This window comes from Benincasa hispida, chromosome 7, assembly GCF_027475165.1.
Source record: "Benincasa hispida cultivar pf3 chromosome 7, pf3_genome.v1.1, whole genome shotgun sequence".
NCBI classification, from domain to species: domain Eukaryota; kingdom Viridiplantae; phylum Streptophyta; class Magnoliopsida; order Cucurbitales; family Cucurbitaceae; genus Benincasa; species Benincasa hispida.
The window spans coordinates 40285661-40311420 of record NC_143484.1 but is presented as its reverse complement, the minus strand read 5'-3'; the positions used below and the strand labels follow the sequence as shown (position 1 = coordinate 40311420).

Sequence of the window (25760 nt, the reverse complement as noted above, 5' to 3'; positions counted from 1 at the left end):
CTGCACGAACTTGATCTGTCTCTTTTTCTCCCAGTTTCACAATCACGAAAACGCAACAAGCACAAAGGAACACCACCACAAGAAGTCCTTGATATTCTCTAGAATGAGAATCGATTGAGAGTTTGTGGGCTTCAGCGAGATAAATTTTTGGGAAAAAGGGAGAAGCAATTTTGATGAGAGAATGTCTTTTTCACAAAGGGAACTTTCTGAAGATGGAGAGAAGAAGAGCAAACCTATAACCATTTCCCTATGTTTCATGATGTAGAAAGATTAAGGGGAAAGATAGGGGAGGTTATAAAAATAAATCCCTCTCATTTATTTGAAATTCAAAAATTAAAAAACAAAACTAATTACATTAAACTAACTTTAATGTAATTAAAACATACTATATGTCATATCAAATATAACATATAACCTATAGTTTAATATACCGCATATAACATAACCTATAGTTTATTAATCTCTTATGTAACCTATAGAATCAATATGAATCGTATTCGTATTAATTTTAACCTATAGTTCTATTTGAATCATATCCATATAATTAATATTTGAATCATATTCAAATATTTATTTCTCTCATTAAAACTTTATATTATAATGTATCATATACATTATATTAAATATATTTTATACATTTAATTTCCTTTAACTAATTTGAACAATTCAAATTAATCCAAAATTAATTTATTTTTCATTAATCCTAATTGAGCTAACAAGGGGACCTTATGAACATATAGATTGAAGTTCCCATGATACTTGATTAATTAATTAAACTCTTTAATTAAATTAATCAACATTCATTAAATGTCGGTCACTCTACTAAAGTTCGACAACTATACTCTTTACACTATAGGTATATTTCAGTGTCCATATGATATAACCAATCAACAGTGCGTCGACCCTTCACAAATTGCTTGTACTGCTGGTTGGTTAAGATGTACACATAATATATCTGTAGTAAGGAGAGTTTAGCTGTCGGTCTTTAGTGAAGTGCCTAGCAGTTAGCGGATGGTGGATCCCGTGACTAAAGAGTTTAGTTAGTTATTCACGTACTGTTGGAGCTTCGGAGCTACAGGTCCATGAGGTCCCCTTGGTAGCTTGGATTCTGTTGAGAATTAGTTCTTGGTGTTGATTTGAAATGTTCGAATTGACAAGAGGTATTTTGATTATATATGATATAATCGGTATGATGTATAAGATACATCTAGTGGAGGATTGATGTAAATGAGATTTACATTAAGTACCATAGAATAGAAAAAGAACTATAGTTTATATGTTTCATGAGATGAAATATTAAAACTATAGGTTATAAATATAGTATTTGTAACACCCCGTATTTTTTTTAGTAATAATGTAATTTCAGTAATTTTTATTTTTGGAATTTCAGTAATTGTTATTAGTTGGAGGGCATTTTTGGGATTTTGGACTTCAAGTGTAAGTGTGGAAATTTAATTGTTGGCTTGAAATTATTCAATTTAGAAATTAATGGCAGGAATTAATTTCTTTTTTAGAAGGAAAGGAATTTAATAATATAAAGTGGAATAAGGAAAAGAATAAAATATAATTATATTTATTTCCTTTTTAGTTTATTATTATTATTATTATTTTATAACCCTTTCCACCCCCCCCCCAAAAAAAAAAAATTCCTTTCTTCCTCACGCGTGCGACCAAGCCTTCCCCCTCCGTTTTTTTCTTTCGCCAGTCACCGTCTTTCTCGCCGTCGACCTCGACTAGCAGTTTCGATCTCCCCGCCACTCGCTGCTGACCTTGACCGCCAGCCCAAATCTGAGCCGTGGACAGCCAGATTCGACTTCGGCCTCTTCGCACCGCCCAGATCCGATTCCAGTCTCCCACACCGAAGTTGCCCGCGTTCGAGCCGCTTCGTCCGAACCGACCAGCGTCGCTCTAGACGCGTCTACACTGAAGCCACCACCGCTAGCGCCACTTTTCTTTTTCAATCGACTAGATCTGCGTCGGATTCCTCCTGTTTCCGCCGTCGTTGCTTGTGCCGTCATCAGATTTATCAACTTGGGTAAGATTTCTACTGTTTGGTGTTGTTTTCAATGGATTCTAGACTGCCCATTTACTGTTGGCATTAATCGATTGAGGCCTTTATGTGTCAACTTTGGATTCATGTTCTTGAAGGTATTAAGGTGCTGTTTGGTGAAGTTGGAATTGTTTTAGCAGATTTGGTGTGCCTCATATCATACCTTGGATGAGTTTACCTAGATTTTTTGCAGTATTTGGAGTATGTGGGATTAGGCCTTGGTTTCAATTTTGAAACTTGGGTGCGTTCTTATGTCAGGGTCTTACTTGTAGTTGTTGGTTTCGTTGGCCATCTGAGATTGTCTACGGATTTTTGTTTTAGGTAAAGTTAAATTGAAGATCTTTAAATAATTTGATTAATTGGATTTAGACCCCAAAGATGAGTTTAGAACTTTGGATTTGTTATTTGTACCCTATGTTATAGGGTGGATTCAAAGCCTTCCAAGAGTTGTAAGAGGGTTAATTACTTGGATTAAATTGTGACCAAATTTAAGGTAAGTAATCTTACTACTGGAACTTCCCACGGGCCAGGCATTGTGCTAGCATGATAAATGAATGTTATGGCAGAATGATAACATGATAGACGGATAGTATAATATGACCAAAGTATGTTTTGGTACGAGATCTGAAATATTTATTTGTGCATATAGACACTTGAATGCTAGTATTAGATGGTATGTGATTCCATATGGTTGTATTTGATCTGATGATGTTGAGGTATATGTGTATGTTGTAGAGCCATGATGTTGAGGTATATATGTATGTCATATATTCATATAGTGATAATTATGATGTTGAGACTATGCAAGTATCCTTACTAATTAGTTAGATGCCCATTAGATTTTGTGTTTCCTTCGAGATTTTTCAGTTCGTGTTTCTTTCGGGATTCACGAGTTCGTGTTTCCTTTGGGATTCACGAGTTCGTGTTTCCTTTGGGATTCACCAGTTCGTGTCTCCTTTGGGATTCACCAGTTCGTGTCTTCTTCGGGATTCATCAAAGGTAGTGGACATACTTAACTACAGTAGGATAGAACTCAGTCTCTTTTTTGTTTCATGTGTATATGTGTCCCATGAGGACTAGAGCAGTTTATATGTTTCACCAGAGGTAGGTATCTAGAGGATATAGATGCCTAGCTTGACCCCAGTGGTGGGGTTACTTACTGAGTATTTTATACTCATTCTTTCTCATGTTGTTGTTTCAGGTAAGAGTAGGGACGCGCTGGCGAATGACAAGCAAAATCCATGATCGAGCCACTAGGATCAATTTTTTTATGCTTCCGCAAATAAGACAGATTTTTTTTCATGTTTTTGCTAAATTTTCAGTTTTGATGTTTGTAACTTATTATTGAGAATTGTTTTTCATACTTATTTATTAACCTTATGATTTATGGGTACCTTATTATTGTTTTTAATATTTGTATTTAATAAAGGACTTTTGAATTCCCCTTATCTATTTAGCATTTATTTCACCATAAAAGAGTATCGTTTTAAGTTCCATGCATGTATGTATTTTAGTAATGGCCTAACTTAAGTCCTAGGGGATCGGGTCGTTACATGATAAGTTGGTTATCATTTATATTTATAATAATATTAATTATTAGATAATTAATTCTTTTTCTTTTAAATAACCAAAGTAGTGGGTGGTTATTGGATCATGGTAATCGTGAGTTTAAAAGGAAAGTGGTTTTCTATTTCGAAAATGAGGTTTTTACAAAAGTTGGAAAAGGTATTTGAGTTTTCTCTCACGAAAAAGAAACTCACGTAAGTCGTCAAATAAATACGGATTTACTAAACAACGGTTGGGCGAGCTAAACGATCGTGCACGTGCGAGCTAAACGATCATGTAGTATTTACTAAACGATCGCATAGTTTTACTAGACGATCGTTGGCCCAAGGTAAACGATCGTGTAGTGTCTGTAGGCGACAGACTGAGCTAAACGATCGCATAGCTTTTCCTAGACGATCGCATAGCTTTATCTAAACGATTGAGCATCGACCTATACGATAGGTCTTTGCCATCTCCCACTTGCCCAGTCGTGTACACGATCGTTCTTTCCTCCATTTATCTGCCTCATACCAAGTCCGAACAGAGCCCACCCTCTGGATTTTCACCGAGAAGACCAAGGTCACCTTGTTGGTGGTGTTAGACTCAACTCGACACCATTGAGGTTTTCTGGAGGCTGTTCGTGGTGCTGTGGAGGCCGTTCATGTTGCGGAGGAGTTTGTGACCGAGGAGATCATTGAGGACGAGCGCGAAGTGTTCGTGAGGTGTTGCAGTCGTGTAGATCAGGCCTTCATGGTTGTTGTTGTTCGAGCGATCAGAGTGCGCCACGGAGCGTGGAGACATTTCTACCTATGTGCGTAGAGTTTGCTTTCTATGCATTTGTATTGTTCATGCTGTAATTTTTCTGTATAATCGCATAACCGTTGTTTAAAGTCGACTGTAAATGTATTTGTTGATTCATGATTGTAATTTAGAATAGTCTTGTTCCGCTGCTCATGAAAATCTCGCTTCCGATTTCCTTCACTAGCCTCTCTAGGTGACTTTTGAACACCTTAATCGTTGTGCTCTGAAGCGATCTTCATGACTGTCACGTCCCCTCGATGCAGAATCTTCCGAAACAGGTGATACTTGCGCTCTATAGGCTTTTCATGTTTGTTGCTCCTAGTCTCCTTGGAATTAGCCACAATACCACTATTATCACAATAAAGGGTGATGGACTTTGACATGTCTAGAACAGCTTCTAGATCAGTCATGTACTTCCTGAGCCATACTGCCTCCTGGGCAACTTCACAAGCCGTTATATACTCTACCTCTATGGTGAAGTCAGCAATGTAACCTTGCTTTGTGCTTATCCAGATTACAGCCCCTCTGTTAAAAGTGAACACCGATCCTAAAATAGATTTCCTGGAATCCCTATCAATCTGAAAATTAGATTTAGTGTATCTTATAAGGATAAAATCCTTACACTCATATACAAGCATGTAGTCCCTCGTTCTCCTAAGATACTTGAAAATGATTTAAACTGTTGTCTAGTGATCTAATCCTTAATCAAACTGATATCTACTAACTATCCCTACTGCATAGCAAATGTCAGGTCTAGTACATAATATTGCATAAATTAGAATGCCAACAATTGATGCCTAGTGGATCCGTCTCATCTCCTCAACTTCTTAAGATGTCCTGGGACACTGTTTCTTAGATAATATAACTCCATGCCTGAAAGGTAGTAAACCTTTATTGGAGTTATGCATTGAATATTTGACAAGCATCAATATTTTGATCAAAGCCACAAGATTTGATTGCAGTGTCAAACCTTATATTCCGTTGATGATTTTCTAGTAGATACTGAAGGGAATGGAATTCCTCGCAGCGGAAGCAATTTGATGCATCAATCTCTAAATTTCCTTTTACATAATGTACAACATAATTCAGAGTGACAGAAACCATGAAAAAACATAAAGCTAAGTAGGCTTTCTGCTATGTTAAAATAGAGAGGAAAAGATTAAGAAATCACTCACCTTTGAAGACCATTCTTCATGTTCCTCTCCAAAATCAAGTCATCTTCTCTCGATCTCACGAACTCGACATTGACGAACTCAACAAACAGGAATGGATACAACCAAGGGGTCTTCCCTGTTATTCTCAAGGACGAGAACCGTGCAGAGGTGTGGGCTTGCACTCAATATTGGCGTGAGGGAAGGGAAGAGATGTAACGACCCGACCCCCTAGGACTTAAGTTAGCCCGTTACTAAAATACATGTATGCATGGCATTTTAAACGACACTCCTTTATGTTGAAATAAATGCTAAATAGACAAGAGAAGTTCAAAAGCTATTTATTAAATGCAATTGTTAAAACAATAATAGGGTACCCATGATTCGTAAAGACTATTAAAAGTATATATAAAAAAAACAATCCTTCATAATAAGTTTCAAACGGTAAAACTAAACATTAAGGGAAAAATAAGAAACATCAACATAGATATATTCCGCTGCGCCAATTCTGGTGCATCTCTACCCTTATCTCAAACATCAACATAAGAAAGAATGAGCATAAAATACTCAGTAAGTAACCCCACCACTGGGGTCAGGCTAGGCATCTATGTCCTCTAGATGCCCACTTATAGCACATAAACACATGAAACAGGAAGAGACTGAGTCCTATCCTATGTAGTTAAGTATGCCCACAAAACTGGTGAATCCTGAAGGAAACACAAAACTGGTGAATCCTGAAGGAAACACAAAACTGGTGAATCCCCAAGGAAACACAAACTGGTGAATCCCCAAGGAAACACAAAACTGGTGAATCCTGAAGAAACACAAAACTGGTGAATCCCGAAGGAAACACAAACTGGTGAATCCTGAAGGAAACACAAACTGGTGAATCCCGAAGGAAACACAAACTGGTGAATCCTAAAGGGAAGGAAACGCAAACTGGTGAATCCCGAAGGAAACACAAACTGGTGAATCCTAAAGGAAACACAAACTGGTGAGCATCTAACTAATCAGGAGGACATAAACACAGTCTCAACATTAAAAAATCAACACCGTACGAATCTATGACATACATGTAATCCTCGATAACATGGCTCTACCACATACACATAATCCTCAACAACATATTTTACAACATTCATGTATGCCTTAGCATCATAGTTCCATAACATACATGTATGCCACAACATCAGCAGATCAGATACCAACATATGGAAACACATACCACCTCATACTAACAATCAAGTGCCTAGGTGTATATGTAAACAAATCAGAACTCATGCCAGAACATACTTTGATTCAGGTCATACTATCAATCAACATGCTAACATTTATTATAACATACACTCATCATTCTAGCATACAACTAAAGCCTGACCCGTGGGCAGTTCCAGTGGTAAGATTATTTACCTTAATCGAAATTCCACAGATAACCTCCGACAACCAAATGATGACCACGGTTTGAAGAAACGATCCTAACATATGAATACAACCATTAAGTTTCAGTCCAAAAATAATTGCGACATCTCAGAGTCAAAACCACAATACCCAAAAGCTTACCCAAGGAACTCGATTAACAACCATTCCAAAACTCCTTCCAACAGATTTTAACTCCCAATGGACGACAACTCGGAACCTTAGAGATACAAGGGTTAAGCCAAACTTAATTCAGTGATCAAAGTGTGCCCACAAACCAACAATAAGGACTATATCTCTTACCAAAAATCTTGTCGAACGATCTCGAACCCGCTGGACAACCCTTCCAACAGTTTCCTTGGTTCAAATCTAAGGCAAAAAATAATTCGAATAAGTTAACCTTCATTCCAAACTTAATGGGGGCCTAAACTTCCACCCAAAACTTCACAAAAGGCTTACCTAAAACTGCAAGATCTTGCGAACCAAAAATGACGGCAGTGGCGGACGGCGAACAGAGGGCTAGGAGGTGCTGTAGTTGGAGACTGGAGCAGCAGTGGGCGGCGGACGTGCAGATCCAGTGGCTGGGCTCAAACCTGGGCGAAATCGGCACGGTGGGCGAGTCAAAGTGGGAGCGGCAGCGTTGCACATATCTGGTGGCTCGTGCGGCGAAGGGAGGGAGTGAGGAAGGTGTGATGGTCGGATGACTGTGCAGACGGCTAGGAAGGCGCGACTAGAGAGCTGGGCGACTGGCAGCGTGTTTGACCGGCGGGATCTGGCCAGCCAGAACCCACGAATGGCGGCGATTGGATGGCTGAGAGGAAGGGCAGTGAGGCGGCGTTGGAAGTAGAAAACAGGGGGGGGGGGGCTCGCATGAGGGAGAAGGCGTGGGGGTCCTCTTTATTTTAAAAAAAAAACTAATAATAATAATAATAATAATAAAGAAGGAAAATAGTGTAACTCTAATTAAATTCTTTCCTTAATCCACTTTATACCATTTAATTTCTTTCCTTTTCCAAAGAAAATAAATTCTTGCTATAAGTTTCCAAATTGAGTTTGAAAATTGAATAATTTGAATAATTTCCATGCCGACACTTAAATCCTCGCGCTTAAACTTTAAATTCAAAATTCCAAACATGCCCTCCAACTAAGGACAATTATTGAAAAAGAAAAATTACATCATTAATAAATAAATAAAAAGGTGCGGGATGTTACAAGAGAATTGAGAGTTTTTTTTTCTTCTCTATAAAAATTCATAGAAAGAAGGAGAACCATAGAGAGATATAGAGATTGAGAACTTTCTCTCTCTTCATTTGTTACGTGAAAAGGGAGAGATTAATGGGTGAGGGAGTTATAACTCCCTCCTTTTTATTTTTAATAAATTTAAATTAAAAAATTTGAATTTAATATATATATATATATATATATACAGACTATATGTTATATCACATATAACATATAACCTATAGTTAATATTAGATCACATATAACATAAACTATAGTTTATTATTCTCTCAAATAACCTAAGGTATTAATATGAAACAAATTCATATTAATCTTAACTTATAGTTTTTATATGAATCACATTTATATAAATAATAATTGAATCATATTCAAATTATAATACCCTTCAGTAAAATATATAAATTTAATATGAATCATATTCATATTAACCTTAACATATAGTTCCTATATGAATCATAAACATATAATTAATATTTGAATCATATTTAAATCTTTATTTTTCTCATAAGACTATATATAAATATAATATGGATCATATTCACATTAAATTATAACATATAGTTTTTTTTTACACGAATCATATTCATATAATCAATATTTGAATCACATTCAAATATTTATTTTTCTCATAAGACTATATATAAATATAATATGGATCATATTCACATTAAATTATAACATGTAGTTTTTATATGACTCATATTCATGTAATTAATATTCAAATCATATTCAAATATTTATTTCTCTCATAAAAAATATATCAACATACATTATATTATATAATGTATTAATATACACTATTTAACAGTGTCTTATACAATTAATTTTCTTTAATTAATTTGAACAATTCAAATCACACCAAAATTAATTTGTTTCCCATCGGTTCTCATTGAGCTAACGAGGGGACCTTACAAACATATAGATTGAAGCTCCAATGATACAAGATTAATTGATTAAACTCTTTTAATCAAATTAATCAACATTCATAACTGTCAGTTACTCTACTAAAGACCGACAACTAAACTCTTCGCACTATAAATTGAAGGAACTCTTATTCAAGAGTACCTACGAGCGGAAGCGGATCTTTCCAATTCATTGTGACAAAATTTCTACATATACATTCAAACATAATAATATGCATTCATAACGATAAATTACTGGCATGCTCAAAGGAATAATAAATAAGAGATCGAGAGGTCATACCGGTTGAAGACTTATTCTTCACAGCAATTCTCACTTTCACTGAAACGGTAAGCTATCGCTCAGCAAATCCCAATCGTCTACCTTGAATAGTCTCCACACGAACAGAAGAAAACGGGGATGAAACCACCACTCAGAGCCCTCAGTATTCTCGGAGTGAGAATCCAAAGGGTGGGCTTTGTTCGGATTTGGTAGAGGGATGGAGGAAGGGAGATCGTATACAACGATCAAGCAAGTGGGAGATAGACTCGTCTATCGTATAGACAAAAATGCTTGATCGTTTAGGTGAAGTATACGATTGTGTAGGAAAAGGTAAGCAATCGTCTAAACGACCGTTTAGTAAATATCGGGCACTAAATGATCGCTTAGGAAAAGGTAAACGATCATTTAGTAAATAGTGCGTGCGGGTGCAAGCGTTAAGCGATCGCTCAACATTATCGTATAGGTAAGCGATCGTTCAAGCACTATGACTACACATACAATGCTTAACACGCTATGAGCTATTTAAGCGTCTCAAAGAGATTCTTCAACTTACTCATCTGTTATGAAAACAGAAGAGGCGCCGACCTATTATCCCTTTATCCGTCCAATTAATAGACAATGAATATAATCACAACATATTCATAACCTATGGACTAATATCATATTTTAATCATAGTATTTTTTCTCCACTAGATATAAATCATATTTAATCCAATTTCCTCCAAATTATTGTATCTCATACTTAAAGTTAATTATATCATATATAATTAACTAGTTCCATTATATCATATATAATCGAGTTCCCTCTTGTCAATTTGAATATTTCAAATTGACCCAAAAACTGATTCTCAACTTATATCCAAGCTATCAAGGGGACCTTATGGACCTATGGCTCGAAGCTCCAACGGTACGTGAATAACTGACTAAACTCTTTAGCCACGATATCCACCATCCGTTAACTGCCAGGCATTCCACTAAAGATTGACAGTTGAACTCTTCTTACCATAGATTTATTTCTATGTCCATTGGATATAACCAATCATCAGTACGATGACCCTTCACAGATGCTCATAAGTACAGCTTGCCAATTTACCGTTTTGCCCCCATAGTTACATCTTACTCCTTAAGTACCATTGATCCCTCTAATGAACAATACAACATAGTCTTACTATGTGTGAACACCTCTCGAGCCATAAGAAGGTGTGTGGCACCACATCGTTCAAGCCCTGGGATCAACCCTTAAGAGAGCAATCTATCTACTTATCCTTGCTTCAGGGAAGAAGTGAACTCCATCTCGTGAAGCTGAGTTTCCAGCTCCCAAATTAGACGAATCCCCAAAGTGGTAAGTTTGAGTCAGCGCTCTGGCCACTCACACCCATGCAAATCAAAGGATCGCCCTCAATGGCAGGAGTTCCCAACCCACTCAAGATTGAGATCATGTTACCTATGGTCATCCTAGTGAAGTGAAGTCTCTGTCATGAATGGAGTTATATGACGAGACGTTAACACTTCGAGGTCAGGTCTTATACAAACTCTTTGTATAAGACACCCCTGCTCGCATGTCCCCTACACGAATGATCAGGATCATACCATCTGTGACAAGTCACAACACTTATAACCATTCCACAAAGCGGGTCGCGTTCGTAGTGTTACCACGATAAGGTTTCCCTCATATATCAATATACTACAAACCATTTTGGTTGTCACTTAAGACATGATCCACTTGTATGTCACTACATACATGCTTAAGTTACACAAAGGAAACCAGGGATATTTAGTTTATTGGTTTGTGGTAAAATAAAAATATCTAAATGTGCAAAGTTAAGAAGTGAAGTAAATATCATATATGTTATACATCACAAGCGTTCGTCCAAAATTGTTTACAAACTACAGGACATGAGACTTTAGGGCACAAAACCCAACAATCTCCCACTTGTCCTAAAGCGAAGTGGAGAGTACAAAAACAAATACAAAAAAATAAACTAAGGCATAAAAACCCAGTACAATAAAATCTCCCACTTGCCCAAGTCCAGTTGCGGGCAGTTCCGTAGACCCATGCTCTGAAGGTGACCCTCAAACACTATAGCCATAAGAGCCTTCGTAAATGGATCAAGGTTTTGCTCCGAGGCGATGTTTGTGACATTCACGTCTCCTTAATGTACTATCTCACAGATCAGATGATACTTTCGCTCTATGTGTTTACTGTGCCTGTGACTCCTGGGCTCCTTGGAGTTCGCCATAACACCACTATTCTCACAATAGAGGGTGATAGGTCTAGACATATCTGGAACAACTTCCAGCTCTATCATGAACTTTCTGAGCCAGACAACCTCTTTAGTAGCTTCACAAGCCGCTACGTACTCGGCCTCCATCGTGGAGTCGACGATGCACCCCTGCTTAGTGCTCCGTCACACTACAGCTCCTCCGTTAAGAGTAAAAACTGACCCTAAAGTGGACTTCTGAGAGTTTTTATCATTCTGAAAGTCAAAATCTGTATATCCAGTAAGGATCAAATCCTTAGACCCATACACGAGTATGTAGTTCCTCATTCTCCGAAGGTATTTGAGGATGTTCTTAACTACGGTCCAATGACCCTGGCCTAGGTTAGACTGATACATACTGACAGTGCCTGAGATAGTACTAGTACTTTGTTCTTACAATCCTGAAAGATCTGTATACTAAGAACAAACTGAGCCTCTCCCAAATCTTTCATTTGGAATTGGGTCGCTAGCCAGTTCTTAACTACAGTTAGTAGACCTACATCATTCCCAATGAGTAGTATATCGTCTACATACAACACTAAGAAAGCTACTGAACTGTTGACTATCTTCTTGTAAACATAAGGTTCATCAACATTTTGGTTAAAGCCATACGATTTGATTACAGCATCAAACCGAATATTCCAAGATCGAGACGCCTGCTTCAGGCCATAAATTGATCGATTCAGTTTACAAACTTTTTGCTTTTGACCTTGGGCAATGAATCCTTCGGGTTACACCATGTAATGGTCTCCTCAAGATTGCCATTTAGAAAAGTAGTTTTGACGTCCATTTGCCAGATCTCATAATTATAATAAGTGGCAATGGACAGGAGGATGTGGATTGACTTTAACATGGTAACAGGTGAGAAAGTCTCCTTATAGTCGACTCCCTCTACCTGGGTATAACCATTTGCCACAAGTCGAGCCTTGAAGGTTTGCACATTTCCATCAGCACCCCATTTGCGCTTGCAGATCCATTTACAACCTATAGGTCGCACCGCATCAGGCTGATCTACAAGATCCCATACTGAGTTGAAGTACATCGACTCCATCTCGAGATTCATGGCTTTGACCTATTCATCCCGGTAAACATCCTCCATTGCCTTTTGATAGAACAATGGATCCTCAACATCACCATCAGCTACCATAGCTAGGATTTCCGTGAAATCCAGATAGCGATTAGGCAGGTTCGTAACCCTCCCACTACGCCGAGGTTCCCTCAACTCTTGAGGTCGAACCGACCTACTAGATGAACTATCATCAACAACCATGGTTAATGAAACAGGTCCTTCAACAACTCTTGTTGAAGTTTCAGTAGTTTCTTTGGAAAGCTCACGTAACACGACTTTACTACGTGGATTGTGCTCCCTAATATGATCCTCCTCCAGGAAAGTAGCGTTCGTGGAAACAAACACCTTATTTTCGGATGGATCACAAAAGTAACCCCTTCGTGTACCTTTAGGGTAGCCTACAAAGAGGCACAACCTCGATCGTGATTCCAACTTCTTGGGATTTGCCTCAAGCCCATGTGCTGGGCAAACTCATATGTGGAAGTGATGTAAATTAGCTTTACGCCCGTTCCACAACTTCAGAGGTGTTCTCGCAACACTCTTAAAAGGAACATAGTTGAGTATGTATAATACAGTCTCCAGTACGAAACCCCAAAACGAGTCCGATAAGGAAATGTAACTCATCATCGAACGAACCATGTACAACAAGGTTCCGTTTCTCCTCTTTGCTGCACCATTCTACTGAGGTGTACCCAACGTTGAGAGTTGGGAAACGATTCCATGTCCTAATAAATATTCCTGGAACCCAGAATCCAAAAACTCTCCATCTCGATCTGATCGATGTGTTTTAATTCATCTATCCAAAGCATTCACAACTCTAGCCTTAAATAATTTGAACTTTTCAAAAGATTCAGACTTTCGTTGCATCAGATAAACATACCCATATCTCGAGTAATCATTAGTAAAACTGATAAAGTACTCAGAGCCTCCTCGAGCTTGCATATTCATAAGACCTCAAAGGTCAAAATGTACTAATTCTAGAGGCTCTTTGGCTCGATAACCTTTTCCAGTAAAAGGTCTTTTAGTCATCTTACTCTCAAGGCAAGATTCACACACTGGTAAAGAATTTTCTTCTAACTCACTTAGAAGGCCATTCTTCACCAATCTCTCAATCCTATTGAGATTGATGTGCCCTAATCAAAGGTGCCAAAGTTGGGTGTTTTCTTTTGGAGAAACTTGTCGGCGTTTAGATTGAGTTATGGCAGATTTAAACATCTCTATGTTATGGAGGGAACTTAAGGCTAACGGTCTTAGCATATACAAGTTATTTTCTAGTTTAGCTGTACAAATTTCAACATCATCCTTATGAATAAACAATTTATTCAATTTAAAAGAAAGAGTGTAATTGCATTGTAACAGACACTTTACAGAAATAAGGTTCCTTTTTAGTTCAGAACTACAAAGACATCTTTTAATACAAGAAATTTATTCTGTAAAGTTAACTAGATTCCTCCCACTACCACAACTAAGACAACGTGCTCGGTGCCTACCGCAACGTCATCTCACCAGCCTCCAGCTGTCGCTAAGATCTAATCCCCTAAAAGGAAGAACAAACATGATTAGTGGCACCCTAATCAATTATCCAAGCAGAATCATCATTCTCCACTAAACAAGTTTCTAACACAAATAAATCACATTTACCTCTGTTTGCCTTGGCCTTAGCTTTAGTTGCCTTCTTTTCCTTCAGATAATGAGGACAATTCCTCTTCCAGTGTCCGTCCTGGTTACAGTTGAAACATTTTCCTTTTTTAATCAGTGGTGGACGCTTCTTCTGGGTAACAAGTGGCGGGTTAGTAGTGCATTCCCTTTCCCTTTACCACCCTTCTTCTTCTTCCCCTTTCCAGAGTTAGAAGTTGAAGGTGCAGACTTTGTTCCTGAAGTCGAACCTCGATGGAACCTTTTAGAAGACGAGACAAAATTTTCCTCACCTCCCCTTTTCTCCATACTTTTCATCAAGGATTTGTAAGTCTGCAACTCGTTGAGGAGAGTAGTAAGGATATAGTCCACTTTGTTATGAATCGTATTACTAACAAAGTGGGGGAAGCTCTCTGACAATGAATGTAGGGTAATGCTAACTTGACTGCCCTCATCGATTTTAGACCCATTCATCTCCACCACGTTAAAGTGGACCATTATATTCAGCACGTGTTCACGAACATAGGTGCCTTCCTCTATTTTAGAGCTAAAGATGTGTTTTAGAGCCTCATGCTTGAGTTGTCCATCGGTCCTCATTGATCTAATGAGGAGACCTTATGAACTTATAGATTGAAGCTCCAATGATACAAGATTAATTGATTAAACTCTTTTAATTAAATTAATCAACATTCATAATTGTCGATCACTCAACTAAAGATGGACAATTGAACTCTTCGCACTATAGATATATTTATGTATCCATTGGATATAACCAATCAATAGTGCATTGACCCTTCACAATGAATCCATGAAGAATCTGCTATAAAACTAGGTAGAAAATTGACTTATAGTCCATTTTTAACTAACTGCTCTAGTGTGGGTTTTCACCTGATGCCAAAAGTCTTACTTTGAAGATCTATATCTCCAAATCCTACACTTTCAAACTTTCTTTTCATAGACCCCTACATATCCTATGAGGTAGCCCCATCAATGAAAGTCTACAAAAAGTTGATTGAGATTAAGTACAATAATTCATCTCATAATTATGACTTTAACAATGTGTCTCTTCTTGTCAATTTCCTTCAATACTTGTCATCTATTATGGCAGCTTTGACTTCCAATAAGTCATAGCGTAGGTTGAGTCACCGCATGGCTCTTCCACTATTGAAAGATTCAGAAGTGCTCTCATACTACTGAAAGATTCATAAGTTGTCATTTTGTCATCTTATATGACAATAAAGACTTCAGGTAAGCCTTATCATAAAGGTCGAGTTATCTCATATCTATCCCACTACCATGAAAACTTATCTGTTTGACAATTGGAAATTGACGTTTAAATGAAACAAAAGATTAACATCAACACTATTACGTGGTGTTACTTGAAAAATCATCAACACAGTCTGCACCCTTCTGAAGGAACTCTTATTCAAGAGTACCTACGAGTGGAAGCAGATCTTTCCAATTCATTGTGACAGAATTACCACATATACATTCAAAACATACTAATATGCATTCATAATGCTAAATAGATCAAGAGATCATACAATATGAAGATTTCTTCTTCATAGCGAGTCTAAAACCCAACCGTCTACCTCGAACAATCACCATTCGGACAGAAGGAAACAGAGATGACACCACCACTCAGAGCCCTCAGTATTCTTAGAGTGAAAATCCAAAGTGTGGGCTTTGTTCGGATTTGGTAAAGGGACAGAGGAAGAGAGACCGTACACAACAATCTAACAAGTGGGAGATGAGGTCGTCTATCGCATAAACAAGATGCTTGATCATTTAGGTGAAGTATACGATCGTGTAGGAAAAAGTAAGCGATCGTATAAACGATCGTGTAGGAAAGGGTAAGTGATCGTGTAGGAAAAGGGTGAGCGATCGTGTAGGAAAAACAAGATGAGGTCGTCTATCGCATAGACAAGATGCTTAACAATATCGTAAATGTAAGCGATCATGCAGGCACTATTGTATAGACACTGATTTTCTAAGCGATGACACTCTCTTTAACACAATGTCCGCACATCTCATGCTTAATACATCGTCAGCTATTTATGCATCTCAAAGTGATCTTTCAATACACTCATCCATTACTAGAACAGAAGAGACGCCGTCCCATTTCCTTTATAACCGTCCAATGAATGTGATTTCATCCTATTCATAACATATAAATTAATATCATATATTAATTATAATATTTTTCTCTACTAGATATAAATCATATTTATATCCAATTTCCTCCAAATTAATGTATCTCATACATAAAGTTAATTATATCATATTTAATTAACTCGTTCAATTATATCATATATAATCGAACTCCCTCTTGTCAATTTGAACATTTCAAACTGACCCAAAAACTGACTCTTAACTTGTATCCAAGCTACCAAGGGGACCTTTTGGACCTATGGCTCGAAGCTCCAACGATACGTGAATAGCTGACTAAACGCTTTAGTCATGATATCCACCATCCGTTAACTGCCAGGCATTCCACTAAAGACCGACAGTTGAACTCTTCTTGCCATAGATATATTTCTATGTCCATTGGACATAATCAATCATCAGTACGATGACCCTTCACAGATGCTCGTAATTACAGCAGGCCAATTTACTCTTTTTCCCCTATAATTACATCTTCCTCCTTAAGTACAACTGATCCCTCTAATGAACAGTACAACATAGTCCTACTTTGTGTGAACACCTCTTAGGCCATGAGAAGGTGCATGGTGCCACATTGTTTAAGCCCCGGGATCAACCCTTAAGAGAGCAATCTATCTACTTACCCCTACTTTGGGGAAGGAGTGAACTTCATCTTGTGAAGTTGAGTTTCTAGCTCCCAAATCAGACGAATCCCCAAAATGGTAGGTTTGAGTCGGCGCTTTGGCCACTCGAACCCATACAAATCAAAGGATCGCCCTTAATGGCAGGAGTTACCAACTTACTCAGGATTGAGGTCATGTTATCTATGGACATCCTAGTGAAGTGAAGTCTCAGTCATGAGTGGAGTTATATGACAAGACATTAACACTTCGAGGTCAGGTCTTATACAAATGCTTTGTATAGGACGCCCCTGCTCATATGTCCACCACACGAATGATCAGGATCAGACCATCTGTGAAAAGTCACAACATTTGTAACAATTCCACAAAGCGAGCTGTGTCCGTAGTCTTACCAGGATAAGGTTTCCCTCCTATATCCATATACTACAGACTATTTTGGTTGTCATTTAAGACATGATCTACTTATATGTCACTACATACATGCTTAAGTTACATAAGATAACCAGGGATATTAAGTTTATTGGTTTGTGGTAAAATAAAAAACATCTAAATGTGCAAAGTCAAGAGGTGAAATAAATATCATATATATTATACATCACAAGTGTTCGTACAAAGTTGTTTACAAACTACAGGTCACGAGACTTTAGGGCACAAATCCCAACATCCTCCCACTTGTCTTAAAAGAGAGAGTACAAGTAAATAGGTACAAAACAATAAACTAGGGCATAAAAACCCAGTGCAATCAAAATCTCCCACTTACCCTAGTCTAGTCGCGGGCGGTCCCGTAGACCCATGCTCTGAAGGTGACCCTTAAACACTATAGCTGTGAGAGACTTCGTAAATGGATCAACAACGTTTTGCTTCGAGGTGATCTTCGTGACGATCAAGACTCCTTGATGCACTATCTCGCGGATCAGATGATACTTCCGCTCTTTGTGTTTGCCACGTCTATGACTTCTAGGCTCCTTGGAGTTCGCCACAACACCACTATTGTTACATTAGAGGGTGATGGGCCTAGGCATATTTGGAATAACTTCCAGCTCTGTCAAGAACTTTCTGAGCCAGACAGCTTCTTTAGCAGCTTTATAAGCTGCTACGTACTCGGCCTCCATCATGGAGTCGGCAATGCACCCCCTACTTAGTGCTTCGCCATACTACAGCTCCTCCATTAAGAGTAAATACTGACCCTGAAGTGGACTTTCGAGAGTCCTTATCAGTCTGAAAGTCAGAATCCGTGTGTCCAGTAAGGATCAAATCCCTAGACCCATACACAAGCATGTAATTCCTTGTTCTTCGAAGATACTTAAGGATGTTCTTAACTGCAGTCCAGTGACCCTGCCCTGGGTTAGGTTGATACCTACTGACTATTCCCACAGCATAGCAGATGTCTGGCCTAGTGCATAGCATCACATACATTAAACTGCCAATGACAGATGCATATGGGACCCATCTCTTGTCCTCAACCTCTTGAGGCGTCTTAGGACACATGTCCTTAGACAAAGTGACTCCATGCCTGAATGGTAGTAGACCCTTTTTGGAGTTTTGCATTGAGTACTTGAGCAAGATTTTGTCAATATATGGTGCCTGAGACAGCGCTAGCACTTTGTTCTTACGATCTCGAAAGATCTGTATACCCAAAACAAACTGAGCCTCTCCCAAATCTTTCATTTGGAATTGAGTTGCTAGCCAGTTCTTAACTGCAGTCAGTAGACCTACATCATTCCCAACGAGTAGTATATTGTCTACCTACAATACTAAGAAAGCTACTGAACTGTTGACTATTTTCTTGTAAACACAAGGTTCATCAACGTTTTGGTCAAAGCCATACGATTTGATCGCAGCATCAAACCGAATATTCCAAGATCGAGACGCCTGCTTCAGCCCATAAGTGGATTGATTCAGTTTTCAAACTTTTTGCTCTTGACCTTGGGCAATGAATCCTTCGGGTTGCACCATGTAAATGGTCTCCTCAACATTGCCATTCAGAAAAGCTGTCTTGACATCCATTTTCCAAATCTTATAATTACAATAAGCTGCAATTTACAGGAGGATGTGGATCGAATTTAACATGGCAACAGGTGAGAAAGTCTCCTCATAGTCGACTCCCTCCACCTGGGTATAACCTTTGCCACAAGTCGAGCCTTGAAGGTTTGCACATTTTTATCAGCACCCCGTTCTCTTGTAGATCCATTTACAACCTATAGGTCTTACCCCATCACGCTGATCTACCAGATCCCATACCGAGTTGAAGTACATCGACTCCATCTTGAGATTCATGGCTTTGACCCATTCATCTTGGTCAACATCCTCCATTGCTTTTTTATAGGACAACAGATCCTCAACATCGTCATCTGTCACTATAGCTAGGATTTCAGTGAAAATCAGATAGCGATTAGGGGGTTTGTAACCCTTCCACTGCATCGAGGTTCCCTCAACTCTTGAGGTGGAACTGATCTATCAGATGAACTATCATCAACAACTCTGGTTAATGAAGCAGGTCTTTTAACAACTCTTGTTGAAGTTTCAGTAGTTTCTTTGGAAAATTTACTTAACACGACTTTACTACGTGGATTGTGCTCCCTGATATGATCCTCCTCCAGGAAAGTAGCGTTTGTGGAAATAAACACCTTGTTTTTGGACGGATCATAAAAGTAACCTCCTCGTGTACCTTTGGGGTAGCCTACAAAGAGGCACAACCTCGATCGTGATTCCAACTTCTTGGGATTTGCCTCAAGCACATGTGCTGGGCAACCCCATATGCAGAAGTGATGTAAACTAGCTTTACGCCCGTTTCACAACTCCCGAGGTGTTCTTGCAACACTCTTAGAAGGAACACAGTTGAGAATGTATACTGCAGTCTCCATTGCGAAACCCCAAAATGAGTCCGGTAAGGAAGCGTAACTCATCATCGAACGAACCATGTCCAACAAGGTTCTATTTCTCCTCTCTGCTACACCATTTTGCTGAGGTGTACCTGGTGCCAAGAGTTGGGAAATGATTCCATGTTCTAATAAATAGTCCCAGAACTCAGAATCCAAAAACTCTTCACCTCGATCTGATTGAAGTATTTTTATTTGTCTATCCAAAGCATTCTTAACTTCGACCTTAAATAATTTGACCTTTTCAAAAGATTAGACTTTCGTTGCATCAAATAGACATACCCATATCTCGAGTAATCATCAGTAAAACTGAGAAAGTACTCATAGCCTCCTCGAGCTCGCACATTCATAGGACCACAAAGGTCAGAATGTACTAATTCAAGAGGTTCTTTGGCTCGATAACCTTTTTTAGTAAAAGGCCTTTTAGTCATCTTACCTTCAAGGCAAGATTCGCACACTGATAAAGAATTTTCTTCTAACTCGCTTAGAAGGCCATTCTTCATCAATCTCTCAAACCCCAACATATTCAACTTTCCAAATAAATTAGTATTTGTCACACAAACAAATCATTTTACTTTGGAATGTCCAAAGGAATATTTATAAACTACCTTTACTTAGACATAGTTTTGAACATTTTTTTCACTAGGGTTTGTTTTTGACACAAGCGTCTCAACTTACCTAAAACCTGAAATGTCATAAACAAGTTTTATAACACTTCTATGATCCAACAATATTTCGCAAACATTTTGGTAGAAATAATATTCAATACAATGCAATCTATATCACATCACCTTAGGAGTCGGACATTAGTATAATTTAAAAAACATTAGGACTCAGTTCAATAAAGAACGTAAATTTACTAAGTCGAACAAGACCATCTTTCTCCTGCTAAAACATAATTTCATCCAAATTGTTCTGAATGCTTCAAGTCGAGATCTCATCTCTCTTTGTTAATTAGGCTTAGTACATCAAATATCCGATACTAATTATGATTAGATCATAATGTCATAATACGTTTGCCTAAGTGATTTAAACTTTAGTCTAATTTTTTTTTAACATTTCAAAGAAAATAAGACCTGAGTTGCATTGGAACATGATACATTTATTCATAAATACTCATCAATTATATTAATGGATTATCCATGAATTCAGACTTATGCTTTCTAACATAGGACCACTTGGGTCAAAGAAAGAAAGTCTAACCGTGGCTAGATAATCTTATCTAATAAGGTTTAATGACATACCTGTATGAGATGCAAGACTTTTGACAGGTAATAATAATTTAGCTCTAACTCTTAAAGAATTACCCGTAACTGTCATTTCAAAAAATCAAAGTCATGTATCCTTCAGGAGAATAGAATTTGTCTTTATTTTGAATTCATTAATCCTTACACTCTCACACTTGATAGTAAATGTGTTAACCTTTAGCACACAAAAAAAATGTGTATATTAATGTTGAACATATTTTCAAAACAACTTTTGAAAACATGTCTAATTACCAAAATTATTCATACGTTATGAAATATTTTAGTAATTGTCCTTGGAGAAATTGAATGTCTGTCATAGTAATAAAAGCACCATACTCAACATAAATAATCATCATTACATTTTAATGCACAAAAATATATTTAATTAAAGCCGAATATGTTTTCAAAAAACAAATTTTGAAAAACATGCCTTATCACCAACTATTCATACACTATGAAATATTTAATAATAAAGCTTGAAATGAGATTTCTCTTATGGTGATAAAAGCATCATATTCGGCAAAATTAAATAACTTTTTAATGCCTCTCACTACTTTAACTAAGATGTAGAACTACTCCACTTAAATAAGTATTCGCCAAGATTTACAATCTAATTGTAATGAAGAAAAATTCTAATAGTGAATCATTATCCAGCTATCAAGGCATGAATCTGTATTCTCCCCCATGAATTTAGTAAATTAGATTTACTTGTTCTCATTTTTCTTCCGTTTGAGACATTTCCAAAATCCTTCAACAACTAACATTCCACACTAATTAGGAAACTTTTTCCTCATTAGCTCTAGTCATTATAATTTTCTTGGAACCTCGATGATACTTAATTTTGTAGATCATTTAGCTTCCCATGACTCCAACATACAATATGTTTTGTCATGTTTTTATCTAGACACATCATATGTTATGTAGACAATTACAATAAGCTACGCTGCAAAGTTTATTCATGAACACTTTATGAAATGACAATAATTTTTTTGAGAACAATTCTCAAATAAAAAGATAAAATTACACTACTATTATGTGTTGATAAAATTTTCAATATATTCATCACATCGGTAATTAAAACTTTTAGAGAAATAGACATAACTTTGAATTATATGAAATATGTTAATCAATTATATGCAATCTATTATCCATTTTAATTCAGCAAAGAAATTTAAAGATGAACCCATGAAATTGAATATGAATCTCATTCATATAAATGCAAAATTTCTATTGCTATAATACTCCAGTGAGTCAGAATAAAAGTCCCCGTAGGGTAGTAGTCATTCCTTCACTAGATTGAGATATTCTCAACCAAAATGTTACACCAGAATAACTCTTTATTCTTATAATGTCTAGTTACCATATTTTGGTCAAGAAACCATTAACTTACTTAACAATTTCTTGTAAGTTTAACCCTTAATTTTATATTCTAGAGTTCTGCCCCAATGAACCAACCATAGGAAAAAATCGATTGGGGAAAAAACTAAAGCAATCCTATCCATTTTTGGAGTTTGGATAAAATTTCATGCAAACACCATCCATAGGGGGACACAAGCAAAGGTATCTCGAGGCCGAGCATGAAAGTTTACTGGAAACGAATGAAGGAGACCATGGGATATGTTGACATATTTCCCTTTTTCACTTACTATAAACACTCTCTCCATTCACCTTGGTATTGACCTATGCAAACACCATTCGTAGGACGACACAAGCAAAGGTGTTTCGAGGTTGAGCATAGATGTCACGGTGTGAACTATTCAGGGAGAAACGTGAAAAGGAAATCGAAGTATCGTATATATCATTTTCCTCCCATTGAGTGTTTTACAAATGAGAATTCATAACTTAGGTATATTAGGCTATAAATTTATTTAAGTGAATTGTTAGCTTGACTCAATATAACAATTATATTGGATAGTTTAATAATGTTGATTCTTGTTTACTAAACATTTTAATAAACCTAAATCATTCATTGCATGCTTATAACATTATCATCTAACTCAGCTTCCAGGTCGGTTCCCAGGTAGGGGTGTTCTGTTTCCGCCAGCTTAAATACTCCAGCTTTAGACAGAACCTTCCTTAGACAAAGGTTCCTTATAAACAGTTATGTCATAAATTTAATATTTTATTTTTTATCCTATTAAAAGAGAATTAAAAGATTAATCATATTTCTAATCATATTAGAAATAAATTAACATAGGTATTGTTCGATTTTATGTCTTAAAACTCGTAGTTTGTAATATCATATTCTTGTTCGATAAAGCTGTTATTGAAAATCTTTAGTAAATTTAAATTCTATATTCATGAATCCAATAAACTAAGGATCCGAGGCTATTAAGTTTAAGTTTGAACTTTATGTAGTGACATAAATGTGGATCAAGTTCAAATATATAGCCAAAATGGTCTATAGTATATGAATAAGGTTGGGCGCCTTATTCTAGGGACACTATGGATGCGGCCCATTTTGTAGTTAGTACAAATGATGTGATCCTAAACCGTTCATGTGGAGACATAAAAATGGGGGGCATCCTATTGTAAAGAGTTTACATAATACTGAACCATGAAATAGTCACTTTTTATGTTCTAAATGCCGTTTAATGTATAAAACTAACTATTTCGTTATTTGATTACCTAGGTAACTTAATCTTAATCCTGAGCTAACTATGAACTCCTGTTCACTCAGAATTATCCTTAGATCTGCATAGGTGAGGGCAACTCATTATCGCTGGCCCAATATGCCTCCCATTTCAGGGGTAAGATCAGGTGGATAGCTGGGAACATAGGGTGCAAGACGGAATTCATTCCTACCCGTTATAGGGATAGTAGATAGGTTGTTCCCTTTAGTACTGAGTCTAGGTCTTGAACAAAGGGCCAAATGACTATTTTGCCCTTTGACTAAAGTTAGTGGAAAAATCCAAAATTTTGTTGGATAATTTCACTAAAAAATAGTAGGCTAGGTGTTGGCTTATAGTGGAGACATTACGCCCACTTAGATAGTGGATTCTAGGTGTTGAGTTTTTATGAAGTTATTTCATGCAATTTTGCATGACTCTTTTCTATAAATATGGGCTTGTCATTTTGGATTAAAAACTTTTGGACTTTTTGCCAAAATAGTTTTCTAAAATTGGGCTAAAAAAAAAAAAAAAAATCAAACCCAACCCAAAATCCCTTCTTCTATTTCCATCTCTTTCTCTCTCTCAGGTTCTTCATCCATCGGGTCCCACAAACCGGTTCTGAGTCCAGAGGATATTAGGTCAGCTTTAGTGGTTGTCCGGTTCGTGTTTGAGTGGAGATAGACGAGTTTAGGAGCTTCAAAGGTAATATTTCAAAATAACCCTAATTAGTTTATTTAAGGTTGCATGTTTAATTTGTGCAATTAGAGTAAAATTGATTCTCATTTTTGCTGTGCATGCCTATTTTTCCATCATGTGGTATCAGAGCATGTTTTAATTTTACTCAATTGCATGTGGTGGGTATCAATTTATTAGATAAAATCGATATTGGAAACTAAAATGGTTTTAGGTTTTGACAATTAAATTTTTTTTTTTTTTTTTTTTTTTTTTTTTTTTTTTGTAGTATTAATTTGTAATTGCTCACATGTTTATGAGCATTAATGTGTGAAAAAGGGTCTTTAAATTTGCTAGAGTCATTAGAGTTGAAATTAGGATGTAATTACTCGATTCCGGGAAAGAGGACAACTTCAAAATGAAGGGAAAAAAGCTCCCAGACCCGAATTTACTCCTAGACCCGACCCGGTTTCTTCGCAACCCACACGCGCCAGCTATCGACGAAGCCTCTCTGCGACCCGCGTGCCTGTGTGCCAACCCGGATCGCCGCGCGCTTGCTCGTGCCCGTGCACCCGTGTTTCCGTCGACCCGCCCCGCACCTCTGTTGACTGCACTAGCGCGCGTTGACCAACCGGTCTAAACGGTCTGGACTAGTCCGTTTGACCGATTCAACTTTGTTTTTTTGGAGTTTTGGGTCGGTTCGAGAGTTTTTTGGCCGGTTCAAGTTGATTCAAAGGTGTTTGAAGCTGGTTTGAGAGCGGTTTTTTGTACTACACCAAATTATTATTGTAATAATTTAGTTGTTAGCTTAATTTAAGAGCCAAAACCAATCTATTTTAGGGTGTTTAATTAATTATGCATGTTGATGTATGTTTTAATTAAATTTTGAATGTTGTTGTGCATATAGTATGCCATATAGATTTAAAACCCCACCATAGGTAAACATGTACATGCATTTAATAAATGTTATAATTGTTATAATGTATATAGTATGCATGTTAAGTTTTTTTTTAATATAAAGTGTTATATTAAAACATGATCATTAAGTATGAATGTATGTTATAGATGTATGATTCTAGGGTTATAATGGTTATAATTTTATTTTATAATTATTGTAAAATAACCTAGACTTTAAAATCTATAACAAAGGTAAAAGTTGCATGCTCACCTAGGATTAAATTGGTGTAATTTCAATTGGCTTTTCTAAAGAGTTAG

The 25760-nt window shown here is 37.1% G+C and overlaps 1 long non-coding RNA gene across 1 annotated transcript; it reads left to right on the top strand.

The window, feature by feature from the left end:
- Nucleotides 1-1594: 1594 nt before the first annotated feature.
- LOC120080063 (uncharacterized) lies at nt 1595-3498 on the top strand. Its single transcript, XR_005482414.2, has 2 exons — nt 1595-2035; nt 3252-3498. It is a non-coding gene; the product is annotated as an uncharacterized LOC120080063 (long non-coding RNA).
- Nucleotides 3499-25760: the final 22262 nt, after the last annotated feature.